Genomic DNA, 14,955 nt, shown 5'->3' on the forward strand with positions numbered 1-14,955 from the left:
CTGGGGATTCCTCCTTTCCTTTTATTTGGGGATTGTTTCTTCATCTTCCCATTTTAGGCAGCTCTTCTTGTTTGTTTCTGCATCTTAGATGGATTTGTTTTGATGCTCTGTCTTTGTGGTATGACCTTCTATGGTAGAATATCTGTGTGACTCAGTGGTTCAGTCTCCTTGATGCTCTTGGGATGCTCTTTTTGCCATTTGTGAGGGCTCTCTGGTTTTAATTGGGTTTTGGTTGTTGGATCATTCTTTGGTGGGTCCTTCCCTCAGGCTGGCTGACTGAGACTCACACCATCCATCACATCTTGTATGCTGTTGTACAGGGGTTTCCAGAACAAAACCACACAACACAGAAAAATAAACTCACACTCATAAAAATAACCCTCACCTACAAACAAAATCAACAGCGAATGAACAAATATTAATAAAGGTATAAAGAGACTGAGACTATCATAGGAAAGGAAAAATGGATATCAGATGACTGGAAAAAATGGTTTTGAAAGTGTCAACTGAAGATAAATAATAAGAGTAGAAAATAGAAACAGAGGAAAGAAAGAAAATAACACTTACATCATAAATTAAAAAGAGGGAGAAGAAGGAAGAATGGAGTAAAACAAGCAAAGAGTATAATATTAGGTTTAAATTAAAATTTAGAAAAATATAGTAAAATAAATAGCAACCAAGTTGGAGAAAAAGAGCTCCCACAGCAATATCAAAAACAAATGAGCAAAGATTAATATAGGTGGAATGGGAATAAGAAGGAAAAAAAGAAAGAAAAAAAAGCTTATGAGATGTCTAGAGGAAATAAAAGTGATTTTGAGAAACTAGAGTGAGAAGGAATATAGTATTCCCTCACTTACCGCGGGTATTATGTTCTAGACACCCCCGTGATAGGTGAAAATCCAGGAAGTAGGAACCTTACATTTATTTTAGTATTTATATATATATTTTAAGGTTTTATAAACCCTTCCTACACTCTTATAAACCATTCCCAGTCCCTTATTTTATTAAGCTTTCCCACTCCCTTATTAACCTTTTCCACACTTTTATACACTACTTATGTTCTTAAACATATTCTACACTTTTTTTTGTATACTTTAAAAATACGTTTTACTGATTATACTGTTACAGTTGTCCCAATTTTCCTTCCCTCTGCTCCCCTTCACTCGGTTGGCCCCCTCCCTCCAGTTGTCCCCCCCTTTTAGTCCATGTCCACTGGTTGTGCATATAGTTCTTCTCAACCTCTTCCTGTCTATTCCATTCCCTCCTACTATACTTCTTAATTCCTGTACTATCTCTCTCCCTCTCCCCCTTCCCCCCCTGCTGACCTCCTCCCCAGTATGTTCCCCATACCTATAGTTATTTTTCCACTCTCATTGCCTATTTAGTTTGTCTTTGTTTTGATTCCCCAACTTCTGTTGTTCGTTCTTGTGATGCAGTTTTCATTTTAATGTTCACAGTTTTGATTCTCCTTTTTCTAAACCAGTCCCTTTAACATCTCATATAACAGTGGTTTGGATCTAATGAACTCCTTCAGTTTTACTTTGTCCTGGAAGCACTTTCTCTGCCCTTCTATTTTGAATGACAGCTTCGCTGGATAGAGTATTTGTGGCTGTGGGTTTTGGATTTTCATTACTTTGAGTATTTCTTGCCAGTCCCTTCTTCCCTGCAGGGTCTCCCTTGAGAAGTCAGCTGATAGTCTAATTGGGACCCCTTTGCACATGATTCTTTTCTTCTCTCTTGCTGCTTTTAAGATTCTCTCTTTACCTTTAATTTTTGACATTTTGATTATAATGTGTCTTGGAGTGGGTCTCCCTGGTCCAGTTTTTCTGGACCTCTCTGTGCTTCCTGGACCTGTAAGTCTATTTCCTTCCCCAAGTTTGGGAAGTTCTGCTTTATTATATTTTCAATTAATTTTTCAATTTCTAGTTCTTCTTCTTTGCCCTCTGGCTATCCTATAATCTGTATGTTTGATCTCTTATATCTGTCCCAGAGGTTTCTGATCCTCTCCTCACTTTCCTTACTTTCTGTGTCCTCTTTCTGCACTGGTTGACTGTTTGTTCCTTCCCTATGTTCCGGTTTGTTGATTTGATCTCTGGATTTTATTTCTTCGCCACTTGTCTCATATGTGTTTTCATTCGTTTCTGTATGAGTGGCTTTCAATCCTTCCCAGTCTTGTTTCAAATCTTTTGTTACTTCTGTAAGCAACCTAATAACTATAGCTCTGAATTGAGCCTCTGAAAGGTTTCTTATTTGCTCATTTGTCAGATTCTTAATCTGCTGTCTGGTGATCTGCGTCACCGGGATTTCTATAGTTTTCTGGCTCACTTTGACAGATTTGCATTTTGCTTTGCTTTCTGGGTAGGCTGTAGGGGGCGGAGCCCCATATACTCCTCACTACCCAGTGACTGGTGGCCATCTGCAACTTTTTTTGCCATGCTGTGGCGCTTTGATTGGGGGTGGGGGTCCAAGATGGATTCCTGCCATTATTCTCCACTGGGAGACTGGGATCTGTTCTCCCGCCCTCTGGGCCTCACTGTCCGAGGCAACGGGGGGGCTGTCTTTCCCAGCGTTGGGGTCGTGAGCTGCCTGGGCTTGACCTCAGCCAGGATTGCTCCCTCTTCCGCTGTCCCCGCTACTACCGCAAACAGCACCGCCCGATTTTTCCCCTCCTACCTGTCTGATGAACACCGCTGGTTTATAACTTCATATGTTGGGCTTCTGTGTAGTTTTATTTTCTGGAATTTCTAGTTATCTTTTGTTTTGAGGTAGTTGTATTCCTTTCTAGTTGTAGAGAGAGACCGAGTGTGTCAGTCTAAGCCTCCATCTTGGCTGGAAGTCTATTCCACACTCTTAAACCTACGTAACTTTAACAACATACATATGCAATACCTCAAAATCCTGCGATATAGCAAAAAATGCACGATAGACAATTAAGTATAATATTTTAACAAATCCCGCGACACAGTGAGGCTGCGATAAGTGAGACTGAGAAAAATTTTTTAAAAAGAGAGGGAAAAGACATGACAGGACGAAGGCAAAATGGAGCAGGAGAGGGGAATGTTATAATTTGAGCTTTGAAATACAAAAATAGTGAAGATCCAGAAATAAAATTGAAGAAATCCAACAACCACCATCCAACAACCAATGAGCAATGGTTGATAAAGTTGGAGAGAGAACAAAGGTATTTTAAGAATTGAAAAAAGAATGTGAGATAACTACTGACAAAAATGGTTTGAGAGGCTGGAGGGGGTAGAAATAGTAAGAGTGTGGAATAGGAACACATTGTAGCAAGAAAAATAAAATAAAATTTAAAGCAAAAGAAAGAGGAAGAAAGAAGGCAAAATGGCAAAAAATAAGGGAGAAGCAAAATATGAAATTTGAAATAAACTAAATATAAAAACTAGTGAAATTATACCACAAACTTGGAGGAAAAGAAATGGATGTTAATAAGCTATGCAGGAGAGGATGTAAAACAAATCGTGAAGAAGACCACAGTGGAATTTGTCTCAGTACAATCCAGTGTTTACCACTGCTTTACCTTTCTGGATCCACCCCTGGTAATATCAGATGGTAGTGTAATCTGACCTTAGGCAGCCTGTTTGAGACTACAAGTGATCCACCTGGCTGTCTGCTTCAGATTTGGTGGGTCCCTCCTGTTCTGTCTGCTAGCTTTCCATAAATCCTGGGCCCAGGAGTGGTTCATTTAGTGAAAGAAGAGGACTGCCAGTAGCTTCTCCTCCTGCCTCCAGAGCTGGGGTGGTGGTGGTCTTTGTCCATTTCCTGTGAGGGGCCAACCTTTTAAAGGGGAAGCTCTTTCCTGCTTGGTGAAGATGTCAGCTCTGTGTAGGCACCAAGGCTGGGTGGGACTCTGAACAGTCTTTTTTGTACCTGTGTTTAATTTCTCAGCACTGATCCTGAGGAACAGTGTAGCTCATTATATCTGGCAAAGGGCCCTTTCAGAGTTTTTTTTTTTCTTTCCCCTATGGAAATGCACCCAGCAGGGGGCTCCAGAGCCTGGCCTCACTGATATATAGAGCCTATAATCCCACAGGTGGGGGTTGGGTTCATCAATCTGTGAGGGGAGCTGCCTGGCTGCAGCCAATCTCAGGTGTTCAACTCCTGGCTGTACATTCCCCAGACTGCCACTCTCTTGCTGGAGACTCGGGCTCAATCTCTCCACTCTGTACAGTCTGCTGTTCACAAGCTCTGCTGGGTTGGGACCTACAGCCCCTTCATTGTGACTCTATCCTTCTGAGTTCTTTGTTTGTAGGGCTGCTGCATATTGGCACACATGCATGCAAGCAATGGATTGCTGCTGAGTCTTGAGTCTCACCTCAGCTCCTCTTTTAAGAGTTTCTGTGTTGCCCCCATGCTGCAGCACTGAGCCCTGGGGGGCTTGTTCTCCATGTGCTTCCCCTCCCCCCAAATTGCTGTCTCTCTCAGTCAGGTCTGGTCACAACCTGTCAGAGCCTCTGACAGTTTTAGATAGAGTTTCCAAAGTCTGGAGCTCTCCCAGGTAGCACTGGGAAGAGTCCCGCAATGATACTAAAACATGGGGCGGTGGCCGGGTGCATTTGCCACACTCATCGTTCTCTCCAGTGATTCTCAACCTCTTGTGGGCTTGCTCCTATTTTTCCCTACTGCTGGGGCTCATGACTCCTGAGCTGCTCCACAGCTGCCCTGAATCTGCGCAGCCAAAAGAAATGGGTTTGGCTCCAGCTTGCTTCACTAGAAGAGCTTGGGCTGTCATTGCTGAGTGTCCTGCAGGTGGGCAGGCTCTTGTCCACTCATGGACAGTCTCTACACTCACTTCTGTGTACACATTCACTCACACACACTCTCACTCACTCTCTGCTGGATTTTTGAATTGGATGCTCTGTGGTTTAGCTGCAAGATCAGTCTAGGTCTGGGAGCAAGTGGGTGGAGCTTTAAACAATTCTGCAGCCATCTTGGATTTCTTAGCCTAGTTTTGAAAGTGTTTATTTAAGTATTAATATGGGTAATAGTTTGGAAGGTTTTGGGCTAATGATGATGTATTAGCTCCATTTAGACTAAAATCTTGCTTTGTTTTATATAAGCCTTCCTCCTTTAAAATAACTAGTTTGGTTTTGATCTTTGAAAAATGGAGATGTTAATTTCACAGGCAAAATGAAGACAAGAAATGATCAAAAAACCAGTTTACAAGTTAAATATGTATTATAATAAAATTGTTAATGTTCTAAAAGATTCTTTTAGTAGATATACTTGGTATATCCTTAAGTATACCTAGTGTTACTAATTCTTTTCTTATTGAGACATATTGATATAAAACATTATATTAGTTTCAGATGTATGACATAATGTTTTGATATTTGTGTATATTGCAAAATGATTACCCACAATAGGTCCAGTTAACATCTGTCACCATGGAATAGTTACAATTTTTTTCTTGTTATGAGAACTATTAAGATCTATTCTTTAGCCTCTTTCAAATATGCAATACAGAATTATTAACTATAGCTGCCATACTATAACTGGAAATTTGTACCTTTTGACCACCATAACTAATTTTACCTACTCCCATCCCTGCCTCTAGCAACCACCAATCCGTTCTATCTGTGAGTTTGTTTTTCATTTGTTTGCTTAGTTAGATTTCACTTATAACTGAGATCATACAGTATTTGTCTTCCTCTGCCTGACTTATTTCACTTAGTATAATGCCCTGAAGGTCCAACGATGGTGTCATGAATGGCAAAACTTCCTTCTTTTATATGTTTAAATACTATTCCATTAATATGGGGCAAAAGTAGGTTTACAGTTTTATGTGAAACAGAGTTTAACCTTGTATCATTATATATTGTATTAATTTCTTTTTAAATTGTATGTTATTGATTATGTTATTACAGTTGTCCCATTTTTTTCCATTAGCCCGTCTCTGCCTGGTACCTCACTTCCCTCCAGTAATCCTTTCCCTCCTTTAGTTCATGTTCATGGGTCACACATATAAGTTCTTAGGCTTCTCCATTTCCTATACTATTCCTTTTTAATAAAAAAATTATTTATTTATTTATTTATTATTAGAGAAGGGGGGAAGGAGAAAGAGAGGGAGAGAAACATCATTGTGTGGTTGCCTCTCACTCACGCCCCCAACTGGGGACCTGACGTGCAACCTAGTCATGTGCCCAGACTGGGAATCGAACCAGCAACTCTTGGTTTGCAGGTCGACGCTCAATCCACTGAGCCACAGCAGCCAGGGCCTTCCTACACTATTCTTAATGATTCCCTGTTTATTTTGTACCTGCCAGTTATGCTTCTTGATCCCTGAACCTTTTCCCTTACTCTCCCACTCCCACCTCCCCCCTCCTCACTGATAACCCTCCATATGATCTCCATATCTGTGATTCTGTCCCTGTACTATTTGTTTGCTTAGTTTGTTTTTGTTTTCCTGTTATATTCATTCATTCATAGTTATGAGTTTGTTATCATTTTTCATTTTACTATTCATAGTTTTGATCTTCTTTTTCTTAAATGTGTCCCTTTAACATTTCATATAATAATGGCTTGGTGATGATGAACTCCTTTAGATTTACCTTGTCTGGGAAGCACTTTATCTGCCCTTCAGTTATAAATGATAGCTTTCTTAGGTAGAGTATTCTTGGTTGCAGGCCCTTGCTTTTCATCACTTTGAATACTTCTTCCTAGTCCCTTCTTGCCTGAAAAGTTTCTTTTGAGAAATCAGATGACAGTCATATAGGAACTCCTTTGTGGGTAATTCTCCTCTATTGCTGCTTTTAAGATTCTCTCTTTATCTTTAAACTTTGGCATTTTAATTATGATGTGTTTTGGTGTAATCCTCTTTGGGTCTAACTTGTTTGGGACTCTCTGTGCTCCTTAGACTTGTATGACTATTTCCTTCTCCAAATTAGGGAAGTTTTCCTTCAATATTTTTTCACCTAAGTTTTCAATTTCTTGCTCTTCCTCTCCTCCTTCTGGCACCCCTATGATTCAGATTTAGGTACATTTGAAGTTGTCCCAAGAGAGAAAAAAAGATGGCGGTGGAGTAGGTAGCAGTGTTGTCTGCTTGCTCCTATTGCTGAAGGGCCTAGAGTATGGACACAGAGACCAGTGAGTGAGCGCGAGTTTCTGACAGCGCTGGACAGCAAAAGCAGGGAAGGGAGTGCAGGAGTGGAGTGGAAAAGGGCAAAAGACTCACCCATGTTCTCAGGGGGAGTTGCTGGGCTCACCAGTCCAGTCGCTGGGCCCACTGAGCCTGGCGCTGCTACTGCACTGCACCCCAGAGGGGCAGCTGAAGACCAGCATCAGTGTTGTCTGCTAGCCCCCATCCTGGAAAGGTTTAAAGTACAAACACAGAGACAAGTGAATGAGTGCAAATTTTGGACAGCCCGAGCAGGGGAGTGCAAGAGCAGAGTGGAAAAGGGAAAAAGACTCACCTGTGCTCTCAGGGGAAGTCGCTGGACCCACCATCCCAGTCACTGGGCCCACCAGCCCAGTCACTGGGTCTGCTGAGCCCGGCACTGCTGCTGCACCGCACCCCAGAGGGGCAGCTGCAGACCTGCTTACTGGTCTGGATGTGCCTGGAAACTGCTGCTTGCAGTAGGCGCTGGGACTAGTGGAATCCCAGAGGGAGAAAATAGGAAGGTTTCCTTGAAATAGCTGAAGGTGAGGGAGGATGGCAAGCAGCCCAGACTGTGGGAAGCTGTGCGAACTGAGTCGGCATGAGGAACCCATGGACTGGTAGGTCTGAGCCGGGAGCCCCACGCCCCGGGTATGTACATCATGGCGCCATTGAACAGAAAGGAGCGGAGCTGGGCTGGGAGAGATGTGACAGAAAGGTGAGCTTGGTGGGGGCCCCAGGTGGGCCAGCAGTGTGCACAGACAAACGGTGAGACTCTACCAGCCAGGGACAGACACAGCCCAGTGCTGTGGCTTGGAACATAGAGACTTCTTGGGAGGAGGAGCAAAGACAGGACCCAAGGCTGGGTGGGGACTAGGAAGATGCGCACTGGCTTGCCAACAGAACAGCGTTGCTAAAGAAGCCTGAGGACTTCTGCTGGGTGCTGCAGGACAAATGGGGAGAGAACCAACTCTGTGGCTCACAGCAGATAGTTACAACAGGCCCCTGAGGGAGAGAAAAGCAGCCAGAGCTCCTCACAGCCAGCCAACCAGGAAAAAATTTGAAACACATGGAATTTTGACTAGTTGTGGATCCAGAAAAAGAAGAATGCACACAAAGGCTGAACTGAGTAAAAACTTTCTTTTAAATTTAAATTTAAAATTTTTTACATAAATTCTTTTCTTTCTTTTTCTCTTTAAATTATCTCTTTAATCTGTTTCATACCATCTCTCCCTCCCATTCTTCATCTTTAATTTTTGTTTGTTTGTTTGTTTGTTTTGTTTAGCATATAACTACTATATAAATCTAATACTATACACTACCACTTTCTTACTGTATCCTGCATTCTTCCCTCTTTTTTAAATTATTAACATACAATGTAAATATGACTTACTGTCTTGCACAGTCTTAACACTACTTGCTACTATTATTACTCTATCATCCCCCCTCTCAAAAATCATCTTTTTCTACATTTAAGACAACTATTATCCATTTCTTCTATAGTATAATAGCCCTAACCTCTCTACATTTATATTAATACTGACTCATTTGATGCCGATACTGGGATAGAGGGTGGAGGATATTTTTGTGGGTGTGGGTTTCTTGCCTGGGCTGTGTGTTTATGTTTTTAACAGCATCTCCACAAAAGAACTCAAGACAAAGTGGACAGAGTGACTCTCAATCCACTAGCCAGAGGGAAGGTCCCACCAAAGAGCATCTGAAATATAACCAGACAGCATAAACAAATGACATAAAGTGTACCCCAAGAAAATCAGGCTCAGGAGATCAAAGAGATTGCACCACTGAAATCCCCATATCTCCTATAAAAAATCTCATACCTCAAAGGAGGGAAATCAAAGCAGACAATCCAAAAAACAAAAACAAACAAGAAGAATCCAACATGGGAAGATGCAGAAACGACCTCCCAATGACAAGAAAAGAGGAATCCCGAGGAAGAGAGTTAGATGGAATAGACATAGCCCAAATGTCAAACATGGAATTCAAAACAATGATGGTGAAGAAGCATAATGTACTCGACAACCTCAAAAACAACTATGACAACCTCCAAGGAAGTTACCAACAGCTCCAAGAAAATTACAGGGAACTTATGGAGAACTACACCAGCATAAAAAACTACATAGAAACTATTAATAAGAACAAGGAAGAAATGAAGAATACTATCTCTGAACTGAAAAACACAGTAGAATCGATCAAAAGCAGGCTAAGCGAAGCAGAGGATCAGATTAGTGAGTTAGAGGACAATGTAGAAAAAAATTCCCAGACAATAGAACAAGATGAAAAAAGATTGAAAAATATGAAGACGGTCTAAGGAAATTACAGGATAACAAGAGACAAAATAATATCCAGATTATTGGAATAAAAGAGGGAGAATAAGAAAAACAGAAAATAGAGAAGCTGATAGAAGAAATGAAAGAAAATTTTCCTAACCTGATGAGAGAAAAAGTTATGAAAGTCCAAGAAGCACAGAGAGTCCCAATGAAGAGGAACCACGAAAGGCCCACTCCAAGGTACATTATAATTAAAATGGCAACATTCAAAGACAAAGAGAGAATCCTAAAAGCAGCAGAGAAAAAGAACAAATAACATGCAAGGGAGCCCCGATGAGGCTATCGACCGATTTCTCAAGAGAAACACTACAAGTCAGAAGGGTATGGTCAGAGATATTTCAAACAATGAAAAACAGAGGCCTACAACCAAGAATACTCTACCCAGCAAGGCTCTCATTCAAAATGGAAGGTGAAATAAGAAGTTTCTCAGACAAAGGAAGACTAAAAGAATACATCTCCACCAAACCAGCATTGCAAGAGATGCTAAAGGGAATGCTTTAAGAAAAAGAAGAAGAAAAAGAGGAGAAGAACACAGGTACAAAGGGAAATGAATAAATATATGTCAATAATAACCTTAAATGTAAATAGATTAAATGTTCCAATTAAAAGACATAGGGTAGCGGAATGGATACGAAAACAGGACCCACATATTTGCTGTCTACAAGAAGCACACCTCAAAACAAAAGACATATACAGACTGAAAGTGAAGGGATGGAGAAAAATATTCCAAGCAAATGAACATGAAAAAAAAGCTGGGGTAGCAATAGTCATATCAGACAAAACGGATTTCAAAGCAAGGACCATAAAAAGAGACAAAGAAGTACATTTCATAATACTTAAGGGAACAATCCATCAAGGAGACATAACACTGATAAACCTATATGAAACCAACATAGGAGCACCCAAATACATAAAGAAAATACTAGAAGACCACAAGAAGGATATTAACGGCAACACATTCATAGTAGGGGACTTTAACACTGCATTATCAACAATAGACAGATCTTTGAAGCAAAAAACCACCAAGGATATACAGGCATTGAACAATACACTAAACCACATGGACTTAACTAATATATATATATAGAACCTTTCACCCCCAAAAAGCAAAATATACATTCTTTTCAAATGCACATGGGACATTTTCAAAAATAAACTACATGATAGGACACAAAACAAGCCTCAACTAATTTAAGAAAATTCAAATAATATCAATCATCTTTTCAGACTACAATGCCTTGAAAGTAGAAATCAACCTCAAAGAAAATAATCAAAGACAACCAAACTCATGGAGAATGAATAACATGCTATTAAATAATGAATGGGTTAACAATGAAATCAAAGAAGAAATCAAGAAGTTTCTGCAAACTAATGATAATGAACACACAATAGTCCAAAACCTATGGGACACAGCAAAAGCAGTCCTAAGAGGGAAGTTCATAGCAATAAAAGCATATCTGAAAAAGATAGAAGAATCTCAAATAAAAAATGTAACCCTAAAGCTACAAGAACTAGAACAACAAGAACAGATAAAGCCTAGGGCAAGAAGAAGGAAGAAAATCATCAAGATCAGAGCAGAATTAAATGACATAGAGACTAAACAAACAATTTAAAGATCAACAAAATTAGACCTGTTTTTTTGAAGAAATAAACAAAATTGACAAGCCTTTAAAAAGGCTCATCAAGAAAAAAAAAAAGAGAAGACCCAAATAAAGAAAATCAGAAATGAAAGAGGAGAAATCACGACTGATACCACAGAAATACAAAGAATTGTAAGAAATTACTACAAACAACAGTATGGCAAGCAATTTGACAATCTAGAAGAAATGGACAAATTTCTAGAAACATATAACCTTCCAAAACTGAATCAAGAAGAAGTAGAAAGTCTCAACAGACCAATAACAAAGAAGGAAATTGAAACAGTAATCAAAAATCTCCCTGCAAACAAAAGCCCTGGACCCGAAGGCTTCACAGGTGAATTTTACAAAACATTTAGGGAAGAACTAACTCCTACCCTCCTCAAACTATTCCAGAAAATTCAAAAAGAGGAAAAAATTTCAAACTCTTTCTATGAAGCCAGTATTACCCTAATTCCAAAACCAGGTCAAAACACAACAAAGAAAGAAAACTACAGGCCAATATCACTAATGAACATAGATGCTAAAATCCTCAACAAAATATTGGCAAACAGGATCCAGCAATACATCAAAAAGATCATACACCATGATGAAGTGGGTTTCATCCCAGTGATGCATGGATGGTTTAATATTCACAAATCAATAAATATAATACATCACCTAAGCAAAATGAAAGACAGAAAACACATGATATCAATAGATGCAGAAAAAGAATTTGATAAAGTACAACACCCATTTATAATGAAAACACTCAGCAAAATGGGAATACAGGGAGCATACCTTAACATAATTAAGGCTATATATGAGAAATCTGAAGCCAACATCATACTTAATGGACAAAAACTGAAAGCATTCCCCCTGAAATCAGGAAATACACAAGGCTGTACACTCTCTCCACTCCTATTCAACATAGTGTTGGAAGTCCTAGCCACAGCAATCAGACAAGAAAAAAAAAGGCATCCAAATTGGTAAAGAAGTAAAACTATTATTATATGCAGATGACATGATATTATATATGGAAAACCCTATAAACGCTACTAAAAAAACTACTTGATATAATAAGTGAATTTGGCAAAATAGCAGGGTACAAAATAAATATACAGAAATCTAAGGCATTTCTCTACACCAACAATAAAATATCAGAGACAAAGACAAAAAAGAAAATCCCATTTACTATAGCAACAAGAAAAATAAAGTACCTAGGAATAAACTTAACAAAAGAGATAAAAGACCTGTACTCTGAAAATCATGTAACATTGTAGAAAGAAATTAAGGAAGATACAAATAAATGGAAGCAAATACCATGTTCTTGGATTGGAAGAATCACCATCATAAAAATGACCATACTACCCAAAGCAATTTATAGATTCAATGCAATCCCTATTAAAATACCAATGACATATTTCACATACCTAGAACAAATACTTCAAAAATTCATATGAAACCTAAAATGATCCCATATAGCCAAAGCAATCTTGAGACAGAATAACCACAACAGAAGGAATCACAATACTAAACATCAAACAATACTATAAAGCCACTGTGATAAAAACAATCTGGTACTGGCATAAGAACAGACATATAGATCAATGGAAAAGAATAGGGTGTCCAGAAATAAATCCAGGACTATATCATCAACTAATATTTGATAAAGGAGGAAGGAACACAAAATGGAGTGAGAAGAGGCTCTTCAACAAATAGTGCTGGGAGAACTGGACAGGGACGTGCAAAAAAAAATGAAACTAGACACTAACTTACACCACACACGAGAATAAACTAAAGGTTCATCAAAGACTTAAATGTAAGCCGTGACACCATAAAAGTTCTAGGGGGAAACATAGGCAGAAAAATTTCAGATATACCATGTAACAATATTTTCATGGCTACATCTCCTAAGGCAAGAGAAATAAAGAAAAATCTAAACAAATGGGACTACAACAAACAAAAGAGTTTCTGCTCAGCAAAAGAAAACATCAGCAAGATGAAAAGGAAACCAACCACATGGAAAAACATATTTGCCAATGATATCTCAGACAAGGGACTGATCTCCAAAATATATAAAAAGCCTATATGACTCAACATCAGGGAAACAGACAACCCAATTAAAAAATGGGCAAAGGATCTGAACAAACACTTCTCTGAAGAGGACATATAGAAGGTCCATAGATATATGAAAAAATGCTCAACATCACTAGCCATCAGAGAAATGCAAATTAAAATCACAATGAGATATCACTTTATACCTGTCAGAATGGCCATCATCAACAAATCAACAAACAACAAGTGCTGGCAAGGATGTGGAGAAACGGGAACCCTATTGCACTGTTGGTGGGAATGCAGACTGGTGCGGCCACTATGGAAAACAGTATGGAGTTACCTCAGAAAACTAAAGATGGAACTGCCTTTTGAACCAGCGATTCCACTGCTAGGATTATACGCGAAAAATCCTAAAACCCTAATTCAAAAGAAGTTATGCACCCCTATGTTCATAGCTGCACTGTTTACAATAGCTAAGTGGTGGAAACAGCCTAAGTGCCCACCTGTAGATGAGTGGATTAAAAAACTGTGATACATTTACACAATATAATACTATGTAGCAGAAAGAAAATAGGAACTCCTGCCATTTGCGACAACATGTTTGGAACTAGAGAGAATTATGTTTAGTGAAATAAGCCAGGCAAAGAAAGCAAAATACCATATGATATCACTGAATACAGGAAACTAAGGAACAACATAAACAAATGAACTAAGTAGACAAGGAACAGAATAACAGTTATTAGGGGGGAGGGGGATGCGGAGAGGGAGAGAAGGAGGATAAGTAAGGGAAGTGTTTAATCAAGGAACATGTATAAATGACTCATGGACATAGACAATAGGGAGGTAATATGATTGTGGGAAAGGGGGTGGGCTGCATGGGGTAGAGCAATGGGGAAAAAAATGAGACAACTGTAACTGAAAAACCAAAAAATAAAATAAATAAAATAAAAAGTTGTCCCAGAGGTTTCTAAGCCTCTCCTCATTTTTAAAAATTCTTTTTCTTCATTATGTACTTGTTGACTGTTATTTCTTCCTTATGTTCCAAATCATTTATCTGAACCCTGGCTTCCTTCCCTTCACCCTTATTTACATGTGGATTTTCCTTCATTTCACATAGTATATCCTTTACTTCTTCTCTTGTGCACTTGCCATACTCAATCATGTCTGTCAAGTCTGTGAGCATTGTTATCACCAGTGTTTTGAACTCTGCATATGTTTGATTGACTATCTCCTCATTGCTTAGTTCTCCCACTGGAGCCTTGATCTGCTCCCTTTTTTTGGTCATACTTCTCTGTATCCTCTACTTGACAGCCTTCTGTGTTTTCCTCTGTGTCTTATGTAGAGCTGTCACAGCTGTTATGTTGCAAGGAATGGAACCTTAGGTATTCATTAATGTAGGTTGACCCATTTCACCACCTTGTGGTACTGCATATGGGGGAGTGGTCAGAGAGCAACAATTCAACTTTCTCAGCACTCACCCTTTTCCCTGTTACTTCACCTGCTTGCCATATGCAACTGGTGCCTCTCTAGTTGTTGCCCTGGTGATGGTCTCCGGAGTGGTTGGGTTTGTGGACATTCTAGGACCAGGGGGCCTCTAAACAGACTCTTATGAAAGACAGTTTCTTCTGCTACCCCAGCCCCCACTGGTTTTCACAGCTAGAAGCAATGTGGCTTTATTTTCCCAGCACTGAAACTGTGAGCTGCATGGTCTGGCATGGGACTGGGATTGCTTCCCAGGTGTCCTTCTCAGCTTTTATAATGTGTGACTGCTCCTTCTGATAGCAGGTTACAGCCACTGCCTTGCTGACCCCACAGCCAC

Source organism: Furipterus horrens, unplaced genomic scaffold (genome assembly GCF_987537825.1).
Source record: "Furipterus horrens unplaced genomic scaffold, mFurHor1.1.pri manual_scaffold_12, whole genome shotgun sequence".
Classification (NCBI taxonomy): Eukaryota; Metazoa; Chordata; class Mammalia; order Chiroptera; family Furipteridae; genus Furipterus; species Furipterus horrens.